Source organism: Equus przewalskii, chromosome 15 (assembly GCF_037783145.1).
Source record: "Equus przewalskii isolate Varuska chromosome 15, EquPr2, whole genome shotgun sequence".
Taxonomy (NCBI): domain Eukaryota; kingdom Metazoa; phylum Chordata; class Mammalia; order Perissodactyla; family Equidae; genus Equus; species Equus przewalskii.
In genome coordinates this window covers 52,941,557-52,963,723 of record NC_091845.1, presented here as the reverse complement: position 1 = coordinate 52,963,723, position 22,167 = coordinate 52,941,557, and the positions used below count along the sequence as shown (strand labels likewise).

The 22,167-nt window shown below is 41.6% G+C and overlaps 1 long non-coding RNA gene across 1 annotated transcript; it reads right to left on the bottom strand.

Moving 5' to 3' along the window:
* Window positions 1-10,494: 10,494 nt before the first annotated feature.
* On the bottom strand, window positions 10,495-22,011 carry LOC139075975 (uncharacterized). The gene is made up of 2 exons (XR_011527083.1): window positions 21,879-22,011; window positions 10,495-10,688 (listed from the first exon to the last, which is right to left on the bottom strand). It is a non-coding gene; the product is annotated as an uncharacterized lncRNA (long non-coding RNA).
* Between the last annotated feature and the right edge of the window lie 156 nt (window positions 22,012-22,167).

Genomic DNA, 22,167 nt, shown 5'->3' with positions numbered 1-22,167 from the left:
GAGGCTCCAGGGTCCTGCACTGCCCACCCCCCCGGTAGGGAAAGCCTCTGCTTGCCATTAGCTGGGAGGTGCCGCCCAGAATCCAGAACAAAGGGAAGCTCCTGGTGGGTAGATTCCCTGGCACTGCACTAGACCGTCAGCTGCTGCTGGGCCCACGGTCTCCATTTCACGGGTTGGTGCAGGGGGTGCCCGGACTTCCTGTGGACGTGCTTGGGGACTGGGTGGAGCTCCAACACCCAGCTCTGCCACCCTGGGGGTTGCTCCAGGGTCCCGCACCCCCCTAGCAGGGAGGGCCTCTGCTCTCCATTGGCAGGGAGGCCTTGCCCAGCATTCAGAACACCAGGAAGCTCCCTAGAGCAGAATTCCCCACAAGGCAGCAGCTTACAAGCCACCACCAGGCCCACGGACTCTGGCCGTGTCCCAGACGAGGCAAGGGGCTCCTAGAGATCCCGTGAGAGTGGAGTGGGGCAGAGTGGAGCTCCGGTGAAGTGGCTACGTAGCCCAGGGGGGAACTCCAGGTTCCTACAGCAGCCTCAGTGAAAGCCTCTGCACAGCACTAGTGGAGAGGTCCTGACTGGCAATCGCAAGGCGGGAAGGCCCTGGGGCAAAAGTAGCACAGCTAGGTGAGCTAACGACAGACTGCAGAAGATACCCATAGCTCTGCTGGGACCTATAGTGGACAAGTGTGATCTTGTGGGCTCTGTTAGGGACAAAGCGGCAATTATAGGTGATCCTGCTCCTGGCTGCTGGGAAAGCCCACAACACTGCTGCAGACCACAAGGAGGGAGTGTGTCTAAGTGGGCTGCAACAGTAGGCACCAGCAGCCTGAGGCCCCGTTGCGATTGCCCCCACAACTGACGAGGGACCCCACAGGACCACTGTGACTACAAGGAGGGGTCCGGGTCCAGGTCCAGTGAGTAACAGCTGACAGGGTTCCTGGTTGGTGCAGTCTAAACAGCTGCCCCCCCCACACACACACACACCAGTCGCAACAAGTAGAAGCAGTGCCTAAACTCTATCTCTATGCGGAGGCACAAATCCACGCCATCAAGCAGTATGAAAAAATATATTAAATCTCCAGAACAGAAGGAAAATGATAAGCACCCAGAAAACAATCCCAAAGACAATGAAATCTATAACCTAAATGATGATGATTTCAAAACTCCCATTATTAAAAAACTCAATGAGTTAAAAGAGAATTCAGATAGACAACTCAATGAGTTCAGGAGCTATGTCACAAAAGAGCTTGACACTATAAAGAAGAACCAATTAGGAATACTGGAGATGAAGAACACAATGCAGGAGATTAAGAAAAATCTGGACTCTCTGAACAGTAGGGTCGATAATATGGAGGACAGAATTAGCAATTTGGAGGATAGGAATATAGAAATGCTGCAGACAGAGGAGGAGCGAGAACTAAGACTAAAAAGAAATGAAGAAACTCTCCAAGAGTTATCCGACTCAATTAGGAGATGCAACATAAGGATTATAGGTATACCAGAGGGAGAAGAGAAGGAGAAGGGGGCAGAAGCCCTGTTCAAAGAAATAATAGCTGAGAACTTTCCAAACTTTGGAAGAGAGATGGAACTTCATGTGACAGAAGACAATAGATCTCCAAACTTTACTAACGCAAGAAGACCAACCCCAAGGCATATAGTAGTGAAACTAGCAAAAGTCAATGACAAAGAGAAAATACTAAGGGCAGCCAGGCAGAAGAAAATAACTTACAAAGGAAACCCCATAAGGCTATCAGCAGATTTCTCAGGAGAGACCCTACAGGCTAGAAGAGATTGGAATGAAATATTCAAAACTCTGAAGGACAAAAACCAGCAGCCAAGAAATACTCTACCCAGCAAAAATATCCTTCAAATACGATGGAGAAATAAAAACTTTCCCAGATAAACAAAAGTTAAGGGAGTTCATCGCCACAAAACCTCCTCTTCAAGATATGCTCAGGAAGAACCTCATTCCTGAAAAATCAAAAAAAGGAAAGGGGTTACAAAATCCAGAACAAAGGAGATAAGCAGAAGGACAATAACACAAAGTAACAGCTCTCCATCAGGACAAAATGCAAAAGAACTGGAAAACAAGTGATAAAATGGCAACAGTAGGCCCCCACGTTTCAATAATCACTCTAAACATGAATGGATTGAACTCTCCAATCAAAAGGCACAGAGTGGCAGGATGGATCAAAGAACAAGATCCAACAATATGCTGCCTCCAGGAAACACACCTCAGCCCCAAAGACAAACACAGACTCAAAATGAAGGGATGGAAGACAATAGTCCAAGCTAATAATGAACAAAAGAAAGCAGGTGTTGCCATACTTATATCAGACAAAGTAGACTTCAAAGAAAAACAGATAAAGAAAGACAAAGAGGGGCAGTATATAATGATAAAAGGGACGCTCCACCAAGATGACATAACACTTATAAATATATACGCACCTAACACAGGAGCACCAAAATTTGTAAAGAAACTATTAACAAAACTAAAAGGAGACATCAACAGCAACACAATAACAGTAGGGGACCCCAACACCCCATTAACACCAATGGACAGATCATCCAGACAGAAAATCAACAAGGAAATTATAGAATTAAATGAAAAATTAGATCAGATGGACCTAATAGATATATATAGGACACTTCATCCAAAAACAGCAGGTTACACATTCTTCTCAAGTGCGCATGGAACATTCTCAAGGATAGACCATATCTTGGGAAACAAAGCAAGCATCAATAAGTTCAAGAGGGTCGAAATAATATCAAGCATCTTTTCTGATCATAATGCTATGAAACTAGAAATCAACTACAAGAATGGAGCTGGGAAAGGGCCAAAAATGTGGAGACTAAACAACATGCTACTGAACAAACAATGGATTATTGAAGAAATTAAAGAAGACATCAAATATTATCTGGAGACAAATGAAAATGAAAACACACCGTACCAAATTATTTGGGACGCAGCAAAGGCAGTCCTAAGAGAGAAATCCATTGCAATACAGGCTCACCTCAATAAGCAAGAAAAATCTTACATAAACAACCTCAAACAACACCTAACGGAATTAGAAAAAGAAGAACAAACAAAGCCCAAAGTCAGTACAAGGAGGGAAATAATAAAAATTAGAGCAGAAATAAATGATATTGAAACAAAAAAGACAGTAGAAAGGATCAATGAAACAAAGAGTTGGTTCTTTGAAAAAATTAACAAAATCGACAAACTCTTAGCCAGACTCACTAAAAAAAAAGAGAGAAGTCTCAAATAAATAAAATTAGAAATGAGAGCAGAGAAATCACAACAGATACTGAAGAAATACAAGGGATCATAAGAGAATACTATGAAAAACTATATGCCAACAAATTGAACAACCTAGAAGAAATGGATAAATTCCTAGACTCATACAACCTACCCAAACTGAATCAGGAAGAAATAGAGAATCTGAATAGACCAATCACAAGTAAAGAAATAGAAACAGTAATCAAAAACCTCCCCAAAAATAAGAGTCCAGGACCAGATGGCTTCTCTGGAGAATTCTACCAAACATTCAAAGAAGATTTAATACCTATCCTTCTCAAACTATTCCAGAAAATAGAGGAAGATGGAGCACTCCCTAATACATTCTATGAAGCCAATATCACCCTGATCCCCAAACCTGACAAGGACAACACAAAGAAGGAAAACTACAGGCCAACATCACTGATGAACATAGATGCAAAAATCCTCAACAAAATTTTGGCAAACTGAATACAGCAATACATCAAAAAGATTATACACCATGATCAAGTGGGATTTATACCAGGGACACAGGGATGGTTCAACATCCGCAAGTCAATCAATGTGATTCACTACATTAACAAAACGAGAAACAAAAACCACATGATCATCTCAATAGATGCAGAGAAAGCATTCTACAAGATCCAACATCCATTTATGATAAAAACCTTCAATAAAATAGGTATAGAAGGAAAGTACCTCAACATAATAAAGGCCATATATGACAAACCCACAGCCAACATGATACTCAATGGACAAAAACTGAAACCCATCCCTCTCAGAACAGGAACAAGACAAGGGTGCCCACTTTCACCACTCCTATTCAACATAGTACTGGAGGTTTTGGCCAGAGCAATTCGGCAGGAAAAAGAAATAAAAGGAATCCAAACAGGCAACGAAGAAGTAAAACTCTCGCTGTTTGCAGACGACATGATCTTATATATAGAAAACCCCAAAGAAACCATAGAAAAACTATTAGAAACAATCAACAACTACAGCAAAGTTGCAGGGTATAAAATCAACATACATAAATCAGTAGCATTTCTATATGCTAACAATGAACTAACAGAAAAAGATCTCAAGAACTCAATCCCATTCACGATCGCAACAAAAAGAATAAAATACCTTGGGATAAATTTAACCAAGGAAGTGAAAGATCTATACAATGAAAACTACAAGACCTTCTTGAAAGAAATCGACGACGACATAAAGAGATGGAAAGACATTCCATGCACATGGATTGGAAGAATAAACATAGTTAAAATGTCCATACTACCTAAAGCAATCTACAGATTCAATGCTATCCCAAGCAGAATTCCAACGTCATTCTTTACAGAAATTGAACAAAGAATCCTAAAAGTCCTATGGGGCAACAAAAGACCCCGAATTGCTAAAGCAATCCTGAGAAAGAAGAACAAAGCTGGAGGCACCACAATCCCTGACTTCAAAACATACTACAAAGCCACAGTAATCAAAACAGCATGGTACTGGTACAAAAACAGATGCACAGATCAATGGAACAGAATTGAAAGCCCAGAAATAAAACCACACATGTATGGACAGCTAATCTTTGACAAAGGAGCTGAGGGCCTACAATGGAGGAAAGAAAGTATCTTCAACAAATGGTGCTTGGAAAACTGGACAGCCACATGTAAAAGAATGAAAATCAACCATTCTTTTTCACCATTTACTAAAATAAACTCAAAATGGATCAAAGACCTGAAGATTAGGCCTGAAACAATAAGTCTTCTAGAAGAGAATACCGGCAATACACTCTTTTACATCAGCTTCAAAAGAATCTTTTCGGACACCATAACCCCTCACATGAGGGAAAAAATAGAAAGAATAAACAAATGAGACTTCATCAGACTAAAGAGCTTCTTCAAGGCAGGGAAAACAGGATTGAAACAAAAAAACAGCCCACTAATTGGGAAAAAATATTCACAAGTTATTTATCCGACAAAGGGTTAATCTCCATAATTTACGAAGAACTCACACAACTCAACAATAAAAAATCAAACAACCCAATTGCAAAATGGGCAGGGGACATGAACAGACATTTCTCCAAAGAAGATATACGGATGGCCAATAGACACATGAAAAGATGCTCATCATCACTAATCATCAGGGAAATGCAAATCAAAACTACACTAAGATATCACCTTACACCTGTTAGAATGGCAAAAAATATCCAAAACCAAGAGTGACAAATGTTGGAGAGGCTTTGGAGAAAAGGGAACCCTCATAGACTGTTGGTGGGAATGCAAACTGGTGCAGCCACTATGGAAAACAGTATGGAGATTCCTCAAAAAGTTAAGAATAGAAATACCTTATGACCCAGCCATCCCACTACTGGGTATCTATCCTAAGAACCTGAAATCAGCAATTCCAAAAGTTCCATGCACCCCTATGTTCATCGCAGCATTATTCACAATAGCCAAGTCATGGAACCAACATAAGTGCCCAGCAACTGATGATTGGATAAAGAAGATGCGGTATATATATACAATGGAATACTACTCAGCCATAAAAAAGGACAAAGTCGTCCCATTCACAACAACATGGATAGACCTTGAGGGTATTTTGTTGAGTGAAATAAGCCAGACAGAGAAAGACGAACTCTGTATGACTCTGCTCATAGGTGGTAGTTAACATATGGACAAAGAGAACTGATCGGTGGTTGCCAGGGGAAAGGGGGGTGGGGGTAGAGCACTAGGGGTGAAGTGGTGTACCTACAACATGACTAATAATGATGTACAACTGTAATTTCACAAGGATGTTAACGTTCATAACCTTAAAAAAAAAAAAAAAAATCCTCTTGGCCGGCCGGCTGCCTGGAGACATCAATTTGCTGCTGGACTGTAGTTACGGCTGCCGCCTCCCTGCCCCCGCTCCTCTTCCAGCAAACCCTCCGCTCTTGGGGTCTCCCTGGGCTTTCCCCCGGCCCCCCATCGCTAGGTGAGGCCTGCCACTTCGACCTGCCTGGCCTGAGCAGGATACCCACTCTCCTTCAAAATGGCACGGACATACTACGACCCAGAGGAGCCTGGAGGACACGCCACTGAGGGGAAGACACCAGCCACAGAAGGACCCTTCCTGCAGGATTCCACTCATGTCGGGTCCCTGGAGCAGTCAAGCTGAGGGAGATGGGAAGGAGGAGGGGCTGCCAGGGCCTGGGGGACGGGGAGGGGGTCCGTGTCAATGGGGACAGAGTTTCAGTTTGGGAAGATGGAAAGTCCTGGATATGGGTGATGGTGAAGGTTGCACAACCACGTGAATGCACTTAATGCCACCGAACTGTGCACTCAAAAGTGGTGAAGATGGTGAATGTTGTGTTATGTATATTTTACTGCAATAAAATTTTTTAAAAATCTAAAAAAAAAAAGAAAAGAACACCATAGGAACAATGGACAAAATTGGAAAATGCTCTGTAGATTAAAATGTTGTCAGTTTTAAATTTACTAAATTTGATAAGTGTATACTGATTATGTAAGATAATATCTTTCTATTCAGATTTAAAGGAATGTGATTAATACAACCTACTCTGAAATGAATCAGAAAAAAGAATATATATGTAGATATATAGAAAGTGAGGGTTGAAGGAAAAGAAAGAAGAGAGAAGAGAGAATGATAAAGCAAATATGGCAAAATGTTAGCTGGAGAATCTGGATAAATGGAATACTGGAATTCTTTGTATTATTCCTTCAACTTTTCTATAAATTTTAAATTACTTTCGAATAAAACCTTTTTTTAAAAAGTCCAACGTTAATTGGGACTTTTACACTTTTGTCATCAATGCAAGGACCTTAGAATGCTAACCTCATTAGTCAACCTTCTTCTTTGACTTATATGTCTTTGTTGAAATATATTTTAGTACTCTCTATATTTTTAGAACCCACAGGCATTATTATTATTGTTTTAGGCAGTTATTATCTATTTAGATCAATCTACATATTTATCTTCATTCCTTCTTGGCAACTTCAAGGTGTCATTTGGGATCATTTCCTTTCTGCCTGAAGAATATCCTTTGTTATTATTTTCATTAGCACGAGTTCTTTAATGATAAAGTCTCACTTTTGCTTGTCTGAAAATGCCTGTATTTTACCTTTAATCTGGTAGGATATTTTTATTGGAAATATAATTCTAAGCTGGAAGCTATTTTCTTTCATTCAGCCTTTCTTTTTTTTTTTTTTAAAGATTGGCACCTGAGCTAACATCTGTTGCCAATCTTCTTTTTTTTCTTTCTTCTTCTCCTCAAAGCCCCCCAGTACATAGTTGTATATTCTAGTTGTAGGTCCTTCTGGTTCTGCTATGTGGGACACCACCTCAGCATGGCCTGATGAGCGGTGCTAGGTCCGTGCCCAGGATCCGAACCGGCGAAGCCCTGGGCTGCAGAATTGCAGCGCACGAACTTAACTACTCAGCCACGAGGCTGGCTTCCTAGCCTTTCTTAAATTAATGTTTTATTGTGGTAAAATATATCTCACATAAAATTTACCATTTTAATCATTTTAATGTCCTTATTCAGTGACATTAAATACATTCACAATGTTGTGCAACCATCACCACAATCTTTCAGCATTTTGAAAACATATTTTCTTCAGACTTTCATTGCTTCTGCTGAGAAGTCATTTGTCAGTTTCAGCATGGCTCTTTTGAGAGTAATCTCTGTGTTTTTAGTGCCCTCTGTCCCTTGTATGATCTTTTTGCCTTTGCTTTTTAGCAGTTTTAGTATGATGGTTTTACGTAAGTATTTATTTTTATGCTGCCTGATATTTATAGCTTGACATATTTCATTAATTTTGGACATTTTTCAGTCAGTGTCTTTTCAAATATTGCTTCTTCCTTATTCTCTCTTCTGTCTCTGGGACTCTTGTTGAATGTATTCTAGACCTCTCTCTCTTACCTTCACTTCTGTATTTCCAAACTTTGTCCTTCTGAGCTTCATTCTTGGATTTTTAAAACCTATCTTCCAGTTCACAAAATCTCTCTTCAGTTGTGCCTGATCTGCTCTTAAACTTATCTGTTGAATTCTTAATTTTGGTTTTGTACTTTACAATTTTTGAAATTTTAATCTGTTATTTTTTTCATTGTGGCAAAAAGCACATAACATTAAATTTACCATCTTATACATTTTTAAGTGTATAGTTTAGTAGTGTTAAGTATATTCACATTATTGTGCAAACAATCTATAGAACTTTTTCATCTTGCAAAACTGAAACTTTATACACATTAAACACTAATTCCTCCTTTCCCATCCCTCAGCCCTTGGTGATCACTTTTTTACTTTTTGTTTCTATGATTTTGACTACTTAAGATACTTTGTGTGAGTGGAATCATACAGTATTTGTCCTTTTGTGATTGGCTTATTTCACTTACCACAATGTCCTCAGGTTCATCCTTGTACACCGTGCCAGCATTTCTTTCTTTTTAATGGCTGCATAATATTCCATTGTATGTACATACCACATTTCCTTTACCCATTTATCCATTGATGGACATTTTGGTTGCTTCTACCTCTTGGCTATTGTGAATAATTCTGCAATGAACATGAATGTGCAAATATCTCTTTTAGATCTTGCTTTGAATTCTTTGGATATATACACAGAAATAAGATTGTTTGTTCATATGGTAATTCTATTTTTAATTTTTTTCAGGAACAACTATATTTTTTTCTATAGTGGTTGCACAGTTTTACAACTCTACCAACAGTGTTTTTCTCCTTCTCTTCGCTTTTTTCCTCCCTGTCTTGTTCCTTCCTCCATTTTTTAACTTTTTATTTTGAAATAATTTTAGATTTACAGAAACGTTGCAAAGATTGTACAGAGAGTTCCTGTATACCCTTCACCCAGCTCTGCTGAGGTGAACATGTTTATCACAAGTAAGAAATTAACGTTGGTACAATACTGTTAACTAAACTACACACTCTTTTTTTAAATTTATTTTTGTAGTTTAAAAAAACTTTTTTTTTGGCTTTTTCTCCCCAAATCCCCCCAGTACATAGCTGCATTATTTTAGTTCTGGGTACTTCTGGTTCTGGCATGTGGGACGCTGCCTCAGCATGGCTTGATGAGCAGTGCCATGTCCGCGCCCAGGATCTGAACCAGTGAAACCCTGGGCTGCCAAAGTGGAGTGTGCGAACTTCACCACTTGGCCACGGGGCCGGCCCCTGAACTACAGACTCTTTTTGGATTTTACCAGTTTACCCACTAATGTACTTTTTCTGTCTTGAGATTAGTTTTATTATTAGTCATCATTTCTCCTTAATCTGCTTCAATCTGTGGCATTTTATCAGTTTTTCATGACCTTGGTACTTCAGAGGAGTCTTGGTCAGGTATTTCCCCAATTTGGATTTGTCTGATGTTTTCTCATGATTAGACGTGTTTTGGAGTTTTGGGGGAGATTACCCCAGAGGTGATGTAATCTTTTCATTGCCATTACTATTGTTGCTTCTCATTGCTAATAGAAGGCACACGTTATCAACATGACTTATCACTAACCTTGATCACTTGATTAAGATGGTGTCTATAGGGGTTGGCCTGGTGGAGCAACAGTTAAGTTCACACATTCTGTTTTGGCAGCCTAGAGTTCGCCGGTTCAGTTCCTGGGTGTGGACCTATACCTGCTTATCAAGCCATGCTGTGGCAGGCGTTCCACATGAAATAGAGGAAGATTGGCGCTGAGCTAACATCCATGCCAATCTTCCTCAAAAAACAAAAAAAGATGGTGTCTATAAAGTTACTATTTTTCCTTTCCATAATCTATTTGTTCGAATATTATTTTTATTTTAAGTATAATGTATTCCTAAATAAAACCCTTGGTCTTCCTCTGCCCATAATTAATTGTGAACCTATTACATTCTCTAAGATATTGGGTAGTCCTATTTTCCCTATTAACTTTCTTATCGGCTATGTCATTAAATCCTGAAATTCTCCATAAAAGACGCAAAAACTTATCAATATTTTAATGTACTGGAACTTGAAATCTTAATTTCATCTGAAATTTCAACTTGAAATCTTCATTTATGAGAAAATTGCCTCTAAATTTTAATTGGGAAAGTGGTTAGAATAACTTGGTTAGAGAAGAATTCTATTTACATGGCATTACAAGTTCATGCTTATGTTAAGAATTGTATACAAATTATTCAAGGTGCTTGCATACTGAACAACAAAAAAATATTAGTAAAATCTTATTACAGATAAGGAAAGAAAAAAAGTCTAGATTTCATTCCTTTATAATGCACTGCCCCAAATAAATATAACAACAACACAGGGCGAGATGCCAGGATCCCCAATAGCTGAAGTAGAGATTCCAGTGTCCAGGTATGAGACAGCCTCTGGCTTGGCCTGTGCAACTCAGGAAGGTGGCCTCTCCTCATTGCCTCACTTCTCAGCATCAATCATTTTCTCCCCCTAAAATTCACAAAATGCCATGACATTAATTATAAAAAGTCAAACTTCTTTATTATAGAAGCTAATAAAGTAATTTTTTAAATATGCTATTTTCTTGATTTAAAAGAACCATCAAATAAAATTATCTTTCTTCAAGCTTAATTTTATATGTTCATTGAATTGCTATTTCCCAGAGGCCTTCTCTATGCTGCTTCCACAGATGGACCTTCTCAGTAGTTCTGCCTCATATAAAAAAGTACTGCTGTCCTTTTATGTATAAATTTTATGAGCTTTATTTTCTCATTATGGATTTTCCATATTCCTTCATAGTGCCCGCTCCTCAACACAAACACTTTATGCATTCAGAGTGAGGAGTGATTTTGGATGGCATGGGAAGTGAACTATGTTCATGGACATAAACAAAGTCCATTTGAGGACTAAGAAGAGGTGGCTGACCTCCAGCAGTTCCACATACAAGCTGGGACCATGTTCCCGTCTGCAAAAGGATTGGAGGTGTGTTGGCTCATTCCTTCTAATGAAATTTCCATTGTTTGAAATTTCCTAACGCCGTTTCCAGTGTCGATCTTTTTTTCCCCCAAAAGGACTGCAGATTTTTTTTTTTCCTAAGGCAGGGTTATGACTTACCCTTACTCTTGATCCTCCATGCCTAGCCTCATGCCAGAATAAAGGCACTCCTGGGAGAAATGAGGAGGTTGGGAGGGCAGCCCTTTAGTGGGGAGGAAGTAGATGTATGGAGTCTGGAGCTGGGTTTGGGAGCGAAGACCTCCTGCAACACTGACAAATGTGAACATGATCTTTTGAGTCCAAAGTCATATGGATACATGGTTTTGGCCAGGTGTTCACACACTTTTGCCTGGTGGGTTCTGTGATGCAAATGTACTTTCTGCTCAACAAACCCTTTAGGGGCCTGCTAGGACAGGCGGCCTGACAACTTTGTTTTCTTGGGTGGGGTAATTTCCTGGTGTTTTACTCAAAAGATGTCAACTTTGATTTTAGTGATTGAGGCTTATCTTGGCAACTTTTACAGTCAAGCATTCCCAACATGTTTTAAAATGGTGATCTAGAGTTCTATTTCTAGTAATGTGTACTATCCTTGCTACAAAAGGCTAAAGACAGAGTACTTTCTCTGGACTGAGTTAAACTGAATCTGAAACTTTTAACTTTTTACACCGTGTTTTGGGCAGGGATAAACCCTACTGCATGAGATTTCAACAGCAGCCTGGACCACCTTTCTGCCAGATGAATCACTGGTTATCTGTGAGGGGCTGGCACTGGGATGAGTGCTTAATAATGGGGGGTAGGGTGGGGTAATGACTGGAATACAGCCTCTAATCTGGACTGAGATCTCATCAGGTTTGGGAACTAAGTTTAGGAATGTGCCCACAGACAAGGTCTGTGATGGGAATGAGGAGAGAAAAGGTGAGGGACCCACCCAGAACACACTGTCCCACAACCCTCATGCAAGGAGGGCTGGGCAGGTGCCAGCATGTTGACGTTCCCAGCCAATTCCAGCAGAATCCCTGAAAAACAGGCTCCGTCGTGATTCCAGCACCCCTTGTTATTGCTACACCTTCCACATAACAACAAAACCTCTCCTGAAAAGATCTCCCTCCAGGACATTTTCCTAAATCAAGGCAGACCAAGATACAGGCAGAAGCCCACCTCGGAGGAGCAGGAAATAGTGTTGGAGACAGAGAAATGGCCCAGTATGGCCTTTTGTGGGTGGGGCAGTTTGCCCAGTTGGGACACAGGCCAAGTAGCACCCTCCCATTTTGAAGAGCCACTCCTTACTTCTTTGGGTTCTTTTCTTTTCTGCTTTAAATATTTTTATTCTTGATCATGCCAGATATGCATGTGTGAGTATATGTATGACTATGAACCTGAAAGTTCATTTTCCTATTTGTCAATTCTCCGGCAATCTCTGCCACCACCAAACTTAATGTGCTGTAAAACTGGACGCTTCTTCTCTCTTCTCTGCTCAGTGGCTTCCCTGAGCAACCTCCTCATGTCTGCCAAGGGTACCACCAGTATTATATTCCCAGACCGGAGGCTTTGGCAATGCCATTTTATTTATTCATTCAATAGTCAAATATTCAAATATTTGTTGGATATTTTTCTTTCTCATTTTTCACTAGCATTTATCAATACCTGAAATCATCTTGTTTATTGACTTATTTTTCATTTTTTTATCCCCTCCCCCTCTGTTGAGCTCATTTACCGCTGTATTCCCAGGGCCTCAACATTATCCAGCATGGAAAAAACACTCAATATGTGTTTGAAAAATGAATGAACAAATCTATGTAAGGTATTTGGAATTTTGTAAGCAATATAAATTTCAACTAATTACGTTTTTTGTTTTATCTGCCATCCCTCCACTCTATGCGTCATCTGCTCTAGAACAAATATTTCTTGAGTGCCTCTGTATAGGAGCCAGGCACTGTTCAAGGTGCTTGGGATACTGCAGTGAACAAAACGGACAGGACTCCCTGCCCTCACGGAGCTCACGCACCGCCTTCCCTGCTTCCAGGCTCTCACTAGATCGTGCCATTTCTTCTCCTGAAATGACCCCATTCCTCTTTATTTCCACTCTCCCTTTAGATTACCACAACTTCTTCGCTCTCTGCTCTCTTTAGTCTCCCGGCCTCACCTTCCCAGTGCCATTTCTTCCTTCTATCACCACACTGCAGACCTGGGTTTGAATCCCAGTTACTCCCCAGCTGAGGGGACTTGGGCAAAGGACACAGAGCCCGAGTCCGTTTCTTCACCTGTGTCATCAGGATGTGTAGCCGACACTACTATTCTTCTTCCACATTCTCTGAGATCCCTTTCCCATTTCCTGGCATAGCTGGTGTGTCCCCTCCCCAGTGCTGGCACCGCTGTCTCTTTGTTGGTGCTTCCTCAGCTCAGCCATGTTGTTGATCACCTACTGTGCGCCAGGCTCTCTGCTGTCTTACGTAAGCTCTTATCCTCAGCAGCCTGAGGTAGATGTTATGAGCCTTTCTTAGGTTTGATCCAGGTTCCCCAGAAGCAGTTCGCAAAATGAGGATTTTTGTGAAAGTGTTTTGTCAGGAAGTATTCCCAGGAAAAACCGGAAGAGGATTAGAGACGTAAGAAGGGAAGGAGGCCAAGCAAGGGTGTACCACAGTGGATAACTTTGACTTAATCGCACAAAAGGAGAGCACTGAAGATACTATAGCATGCACTCAAAGATGTCCTAAAGAGGAGCAAGGAAGCTGGGGTATTTCTACCCTGGGGTGAGGAGGCTGGGGTATTTCTCCCCTGCATCAGTCAGTCATTGACTAAGAGGGTCATAAACATCCAGGCACTCTGGTTCTCTGTGCTTAGCAAACTTCACTGTCACCACCAGTGAAGACCTGGTCATCCAGAGACTTAAGGAAGAAAACTCCTGTTGTCAAGCACCTTACAAGTATTTTCTTAAGTATCACAGCAACCAAATAAAGCAATAATGTGCTTATTTTAAGGTAAGAAATCAGAGCAGTAAGGAATCTGCTAAAGGACACGGAGTTAATAAGAGACAGATGGAATTCTACCTTAGCTCCAGCTGACTCCAATCGTTCTGAGATTTCCATGCCACCAAACAAATTTCTGCTTGGGGAACTGTGGATGGCAAGCAGGCCAGAAGCACAAGAGAGAGGTGGGGTTATCAGGAAGCCATCCTTTGAGGAGGGGGAGTTTGCTGTTCTATGAGTTTCTGGAAGGAGTGTATATAACAGTAAATATGAATATAGCAGTTTATATTTGTATCATACCATTTAAAAAGTAACTTTCACGTAATTTTCTCATTTTTCTCTTCACATCCATCTTTAAAGATAAGTTGCCACTGCTGGCCACAGGCAGAGACAATCCAAGCCCAGGACTGTGATTCTCAAAACCCAGGGCTGGGGTTGTAAAAGAGAGATGGGTCTGGATTGGGAGAGATTCTGGAAGAGGGGGAGCGGTTGATGCAAAGAATGGGGGTGGGATGAGCTCCTTTCCGGAGGGAGGTGCAGGTGGGGAGGAATCAGCTCGCTGTGGGCCAGATTCCTGCGGGACAAATGGGTGCTGAGAGAGGGGAGACGAGCCTTGGAGCTCAGCTCAGTGGCTTGGCTTTGGTAGGTGGGATGATAAGAGAGCAAGGATGGCCGAGAGTTTGGAGACTGGTTCCACGGCAGGTGCAGGAGGCCAGGGTGAGGGATGAGAAGCAGGAGACAGGCCCAGAGGAGAGACTGGGAATAGGTGGGAAGAGCTCAAACTAAGAAAACCTGAGGGGAAGACAGATGAGCGGGGATCTGGAAGGCTTATTGACGGGTGGAATTGGAGGTGGAAGAGGAACGGGAAGATTCTGCCTCATTCAGAGGTTCAGTAACTTGCCCTAGGTCAGAGATGAACCCAAACCCAGGAGGGTCTGATTCCAGCCTGTGCTCAAGACCTTTCTATATTTTGGTCCTGGTGAATCAAGGGAGAGCTTCTCTCGCCCTTCTCCAGCCCTCAGGAGAGACCTCTGTGGGCCCTGGCCTAGAAATCCCAGCTTTCAGACCCTGCTGCCTCCTCACCAAGTGAAGCTGTCTGTACTTTGGGCTCACGTTTCTCATCTACTCCATGCCAGGACACTGGACCTTCTTGACTTCCCTGAAAATCATCTCCCCTCCCCATTCTCAAGTTCTCCTGGATTTGCTACTTCTGAGCAAACCAAGAGACTTTGGGCGAGTCACCAAACCCACCCTGCCTTATTTCACAGGACTATGGTGGGGCTTGAACAGTGTAGTGTGTGGGAAATGCCCTAAAAGTGGCCACAAGCTGGGTGTCCAGTGTTGCCATTGGTTCTGCAGCACAGCGATTGCATCAGTAAGAAGGGGAAGGAGAGGGCCTGTCCTGCACTTGGTTTCACGATCCTGGCGTCACCACTTTCTAGCCGTGTGATCTTGGGCAGGCTGTTTCACCTCTCTCCATCTCAGTTTCCTCACCTATAAAATGGGAAGAATGACAGCTGCTATGTAGGATCACGGTGAGAAATAAAGAAAATAACAGAAAGGAATTCCTTGAGTGTCTAAACCCTTGGTGAATGGAAGTCAGTGTCACGATGGCAGCTCCCTGTGTTAGGAAAAAGTCTTGTCCCACTCTCGGTGTTGGTAATGGGACAACCACTTCGCCAGTAGTAGCTTTGTAATTTGCTCAGATACCAAAGGCATCTTTTAAGGAGGGCGTTGGTTTGATAGACTGGGGACCCATTTCACCACTGACCCCTGGTGGCTGCATCACAGTTCACAAGGGCCCACTCACTGGTCACTTGAGGGATGAAAATAGACTCCTAGAGTCCTGGAGTTGACAGTCAGTACATTGTGGTCATCCAGTCACCAAAGCAGATATACAGATGGCAAACAAGCATAGGAAAATATACTCACCATCAGATGTCATTAGGGAAATGCAAATTAAAAAAACAATGAGATACCACTACACGCCTATTAAAATGATTAAAATCCAAAACACTGACAGTGTCAAATGCTGGCAAGGATGTAAAGCAACGAGAACTCTCATTCATTGCTGGTGGGACTGCAAAATGGTGCAGTCACTTTGGAAGACAGTTTGGCAGTTTCTTACAAAACTAAACATACTCTTACCATACGATCCAGCAATCCTGCTCCTTGGTATTTACCCAAAAGAGTTGAAAAGTTATGTCCATACAAAAAACTGCATGGGAATGTTTACACCAGCCTTTTTTTTTTGCTGAGGAAGATTTGCCCTGAGCTAATATCCAGCGTCAATCTTCCTTTTTGTGTATTTCAGCGGCTGACACAGCATGGCCACTGACAGACAAGTGGTGTAGGTCCGCACCTGGGAACCAAACCCAGGCCCCCAGAGCAGAGCTCGCTGGACTTAACCACTAGGTCACCAAGGCTGGCCCACAGCAGCCTTTTTAATAACTGTCAAAACTTGGAAGCAACCAAGAAGTCCTTCAATAGGTGAATGGATACATAAACTGTGCTACATCCAGACAATGGAATTTTACTCAGCAATAAAAAGAAATGAGCTATTAAGCCACAAAATGACATGGAGAAGCCCTAAGTGCATATGTTAAGTGAAAGAAGCCAGTCTGAAAAAGCTACATACTGTACGACTCCAATTGGAAGTCAGGGTTGGATCTAGGTTTGTGGGTCTGAAGCTTATTCAATGTGGGGGCCCTCTTTAAGAGAAAAAGTACAAAATTACAACTACAAAAGGAGGTTAAAAAGAAATATTCCTTTAGCATGATAACGGAAATCATAATAAATTATAAATTTGAAAAATAGCACAAACATCACAAAATCCTCAAAAATAATATATAATATGTATTGTCTACAACATCTTTATAAAAGTTTCTCCCCTATATTTTCTGCTGCATATACTCTGATTCCTTCTTCATGTGACAACGATTTTTAAAATGTTTTCTATGGAGAGAACAGACAGGTAATTCAATCTTCCTTCTAGCATGGTTGATCAAAACTTTTTCTTTATTATTGATAGTTTAGAAAAATTTCTTTCAGCTCCACAGCTCCTTATAAGGAGTGTCTTCCAAATCTTTAAGAATGTTGTCGATATGAGAAAACCTGTTTCACACTTCTTTCATTTGAGGCAGAAGGTCTGAGGATCCAGTAAATAATCTAAAATATTATTTACGTTGGTGATACTCAATGCCTAATTGATTGTTGATGCTGCCATGGATCATTCTGGATTTCAGGTCGGGCCCTGTACCATTGCTTCATGTTAGGTACATAGGCACAGCGGGCAGTAGGACTATTGCTAGAAGCCATTCCTATTAGCAGTGACTTAATCATACTCAGAAGCGATTAGGGACCACATAAATATATCCTGCTAAATCCAATCTAAGTGTATTCCCAGCTCAATTTCCCCTTAGCTGGGTCCCCTAAAATGTCAGTGGCCACCCCTGAGCCTCTGGCATGAGAAGTATGTGTAAACTCCCAGTGGGAAGAGAACAGTCTTAGCCAATTACAGTCAAGCTATTTGACTTTTGTCTGTCTTATTAAACATAAAACTGTGTTACGTGTTAGCACATTGGTGTACCATAGAGAAAAACCTGTGCTTCATGGAAAACTACTTATTATCTATAACACATCTTCTGCATTATCTGATTCTAATTCTATGGGAGCTTTTTAATAACTCAAAATTGTAAATAAGTGATAGCAATGCAAAATAATTTCCATGCGTAGAAATGCAAATGAATTCTGCCCAGTGGAAGGACAGCCTTCTTCTCCTTGGGAAAAATCAGCTTTGTCTCCATTTGCAAATTCATTTCAATATTTCTGATCTATAAATGTGTCTGTTCTTTGTTTTTTCCTTTGAACTCGTTATAAACATCTGCCTGGTTCCCTCATTATACTTACAATAAAATCGTTAACACACGTTTATTTTATATCTGCATGAGTCATAATTTTACCTTTCTTTTTAAAAAAATTGTCTTTTAACACTAGGGTCTCTCCCAGAGCCTGCAAAGGAGCCCATGGAAGTGAGAGGCCATAAAAGGTGAACTTTATGAGCTTCATGGTAAATCTTCCATTGGAATTAAAAATTCAGGGGCCTCCCCGAGGCCGAGTAGTTAAGTCTGTGCACTCTGCTTTGGCGGTCCAGGGTTTCACTGGTCCAGATCCTGCACAGGGACATGGCACAGCTCATCAGGCCATGCTGAGGCGGCGTCCCACATAGCACAGCCAGAAGGACCTACAACTAATATATACAACTGTGTACTGAGGGGCTCTGAGGGGAGGAAGAAGAAGAAGAAGAAAAAAAATCAGGTAATGTGTGCAACATGAGAAAAGAGAAGCATGAATGGACCCACTTTAATGGGCTGGTTGAAGAAGCAAACACTGGGTAGGAGGAAAACCAGGAGAGATCAGTGCCCTGGAAAGCAAAGGAGTACAGATTTGGGAGAGTTAAATAATGGAAAATAGTGTAAAATACCTTGGCTGCAAGGAAGATAAGAACCTAGAGGTGGCAATTTGATTTGAAAATTAGGAGATGGTGGCCCTCCTTAACAGGAGCAATATTAGGACAAGAGTGAGGAAGCAGCCAGGGCACGAGGAGTGCGTGGAGGTGCACAAAGTGAGCACAGTGAGCAGGGCCTCCTATTCAAAGAACCTGACAGTGAAAGGAAAGACCAAGAGATCCCGAGAAACAAGAGTAGGCGCGTGGAGCTCAGAGTGACATTTAGTATCATCATTGAAATTTTCAGATATCTAAGAACATCTAAAAAGAAGTTATAAAGAAGAAAAAACAGCTATAATTCACAAGGAGATTACCATCACCGTTTCCACATAAAACAGGTAAATGTATATAATATATAAAATAAGAAATAATGAGTTCAAGTTTTGTATATAGATAAATATGATACAAAATTAGAATCACACACACACACACTATATATATATATATATATATAAATATAAGAATATACTCATTACCTTATCATGCCTGGGGGAATGTTCTCGTCTTTAATAGCCTTCCAAATCAGCAGCTTAAAGACTGTAAAATATTATGCTGTGGGTGTTCCATAATTAATTGATTCACTCTCATATTATTTGGCCTGGTCTTCATATTATTTAACAACTTTTCACTGTTTTGATAATGCTGCCATGACTTTCCTTTACATTAATCTTAACTCTGATTCATTCCAAAAGAAAAATTACTTTGAAGTAGAATTTTCGGTCAAATGGTAAATGCTTCTGGGTTTTAGTACATATTCTCAAATTTCCCTATAAATAGGCTGAACTAGGTCTCTCACGAGTGTATAAGGGCCAGTTTGCCTATACCTTCTTTATCACAGTGAGTGAATTTTCATATTTTAAGAATATTTGCCACTTTGTTAGGCAGATATTAATGTTGCATGATTTTAGTGTGTTTGATGGAACACTTACCAAAAATTTTTCTTTCACTCTTTCCATCAGCTAAGATTTCACTGTGTTTTCCGATTTTGCTAAGCATGTTCTTATTTGAAAATTGATTTTGTATTGGGAAAATGGTGGTCGTTGGTGATTTATACAAGAACAGAATCCATAGAGTTGTGGAGATAAAAGCCAGACTGGATTGGATAAAGAGAACAGGAGGCGAGGACCATAGCACAGACAACTCCTTTGAAGAATTTTGCTATAAAGGAAAGCAGAGAAACTGGTTGTAGTGGAAGTGGAGCATGGGGTCAAGGAAGACTTGTTTTTTTTGAGGAAGATTAGCCCTGAGCTAACATCTGCTGCCAATCCTCCTCTTTTTGTTGAGGAAGACTGGCCCTAAGCTAACATCTGTGCCAATCTTCCTTTATTTTATACGTGGGACGCCTGCCACAGCATGGCTTGATAAGCAGTGCACAGGTCCATGCCTGGGATCCAAACTGGCGAACCCAAGGCTGCCAAAGCAGAACCCATGAACTTAACCACTACACCACCGGGCCAGCCCCCAAGACTTGTTTTTTAAAAATGGGGATGAACTAGCAGAGAAGAGAGACTGAGCAGTTGTCGACCTTAGGAAGAGCAGAGGAGAACCATGCATTTTAACAGGACATGATATGGATGCAGTGCAAGTAGGTTGGAAGATTTGGAAAGTGAAATGGTTCTATTCTAACTCCCAGTGAATCTAGAAATGGTTAAAAGCTGAAACAGGAGGAATGCTGGAATTTTGATGTGAAATGAGGTGTGAAATTGTGTTTCAGAGAATGGAGGAGTACATTGACTGAAGAAATCTAGTAAGATTGCCAGATAATGGCAAGGGCCCACCTAAGATTCATGGTTAGAAACTAGATGTGAGATCAGTCTACAACGTTTTTTCTTCTCCTCCCACATTAAGCTGCTCAGATTCCAGTGACAAATGAGTAAAGAGTTGAATTTACTAGGGTTGGGGTGCTCCAGGTAAGATGATTTAGGAAGAGAGAGGATAGGGAGTTAACGATTTTTGAAGTAGAGCTGTTACAGTGATGAGGCCAAAGCTTCTAAGCTAGGTGGAAGAAAGGCAAAGACACAAAGGGATTTTGGGGCAGCAAGAGTGGCGAATCAATCAACTGGAGGCCTCAAAGGGATGAAGAGATTATTGGAGAAGAGCTATTAAGACGAGAGTGTTAGGAAAACATTATGTGGTTTTTGGAGAGTAGGAAGCTTGAAATGGACAAGTGGGAGGTAGCGAAGTTGACAATAACCAGGTGAGATGCAGAAAGGATTGTTGAAAATGAGGTTGAAGTTCTGGGTCCAGGGTACTAGAGCCAACATCAGGGATCATGGTTGAAAGGCTTGATGAAGAGTAACGTAATAGAAAGTAAGGCTGTGAGCCAGGCAAAAAGTCCTCAGTGAATGAAGGAATTGGCAGACTGTGAGCAGATATGACTGCAGTACAGATGTGGTGGAGTCTGATGGCCTGCATTTCGGAGGAGAGAGGGTTTGAAGGAGGAGGGCAGAGACACGACGGGGAAGGGGAAATGAGCTGCAGGGAGGCCATCTTTTTTCTCCTCCAAATCCTTTCCAGGATTTAAGAAAGAACAGTTCCTGAGAAGGTTAGATAAAAATCAGGGCCCTGAGGGGACAGCTAGATTTTGGTATTTAGTATTTAGTATGTTGAAAGTAAAGGAAACACTGAGAGAAATGGTAGACAACATAGGGGTTGGGTGGGATTAGGTGTTCCTGGTGAAAGGCCATGAGGTCAAGGATGTACAGTGGCAGCGCTTGGGAGGGTTGGGCTTTTTTCTAAGGTTAGCTGTCCACACTAACCCCGTTGTCTGCCCAGAGATGTCCAGCCCAGTCCTCTCATTTTAGAGACAAGGAGGCTTGGGCCCAGAGAGGAAAATGCTGCAGAACTTGCTCCCTTCTCAGTCACAGGTTCTGAGTCTGGAATAAAGTCTGAGGGAGTCTTCTTGTCCATCTCCACCTGGAGAAGAGCCCTCGTTCTAGCTAGAACCATCATGGTATGGGGACATCACCCCCTTACTAGAGCCATTTTCTCCATGCAAAGAACCCTTCCTGCGTCTTCCATCTGCCGGGCCTAGTTTGGCCAATGCCATCTTAAGCTGCCCCAAATCTGGAAATGGCTATTTCCAAAGAAGCCTTTAGGCAACAGAAGGTGCTACAATCCCCTGCCACTCCTCAGCCCCTGAACTCCTCCCATTCTTCAGGAGGTTAGGGAAATGACAAGATCCTGCACTGGCTTTACTGCCCCTCTACTTACAGTTCAATTTGTCCAACCCAAATGGAGGCTTTTTCATCTTCTTCCCTTTTGCAGATGAGAAAGTGCATCTCAAACGGGTGAATTCCCTTCCATGAGGCCACACAACATGGAAGCGGTGGAACCTGCCTGTGAGTGAAGCTCAGCCTCTGACCCCAAAGCTATTGCAAGTCGTTATTGTGCAATTTTGCCTCCACTTCCTGGCGGTGTGACAAGCTCCTAGTCTGCAGGGCGAGGGACAAAAGTAGCGTGGTCTCAACGCAGGATGACTAGGGCCAGACAGCATGATGTT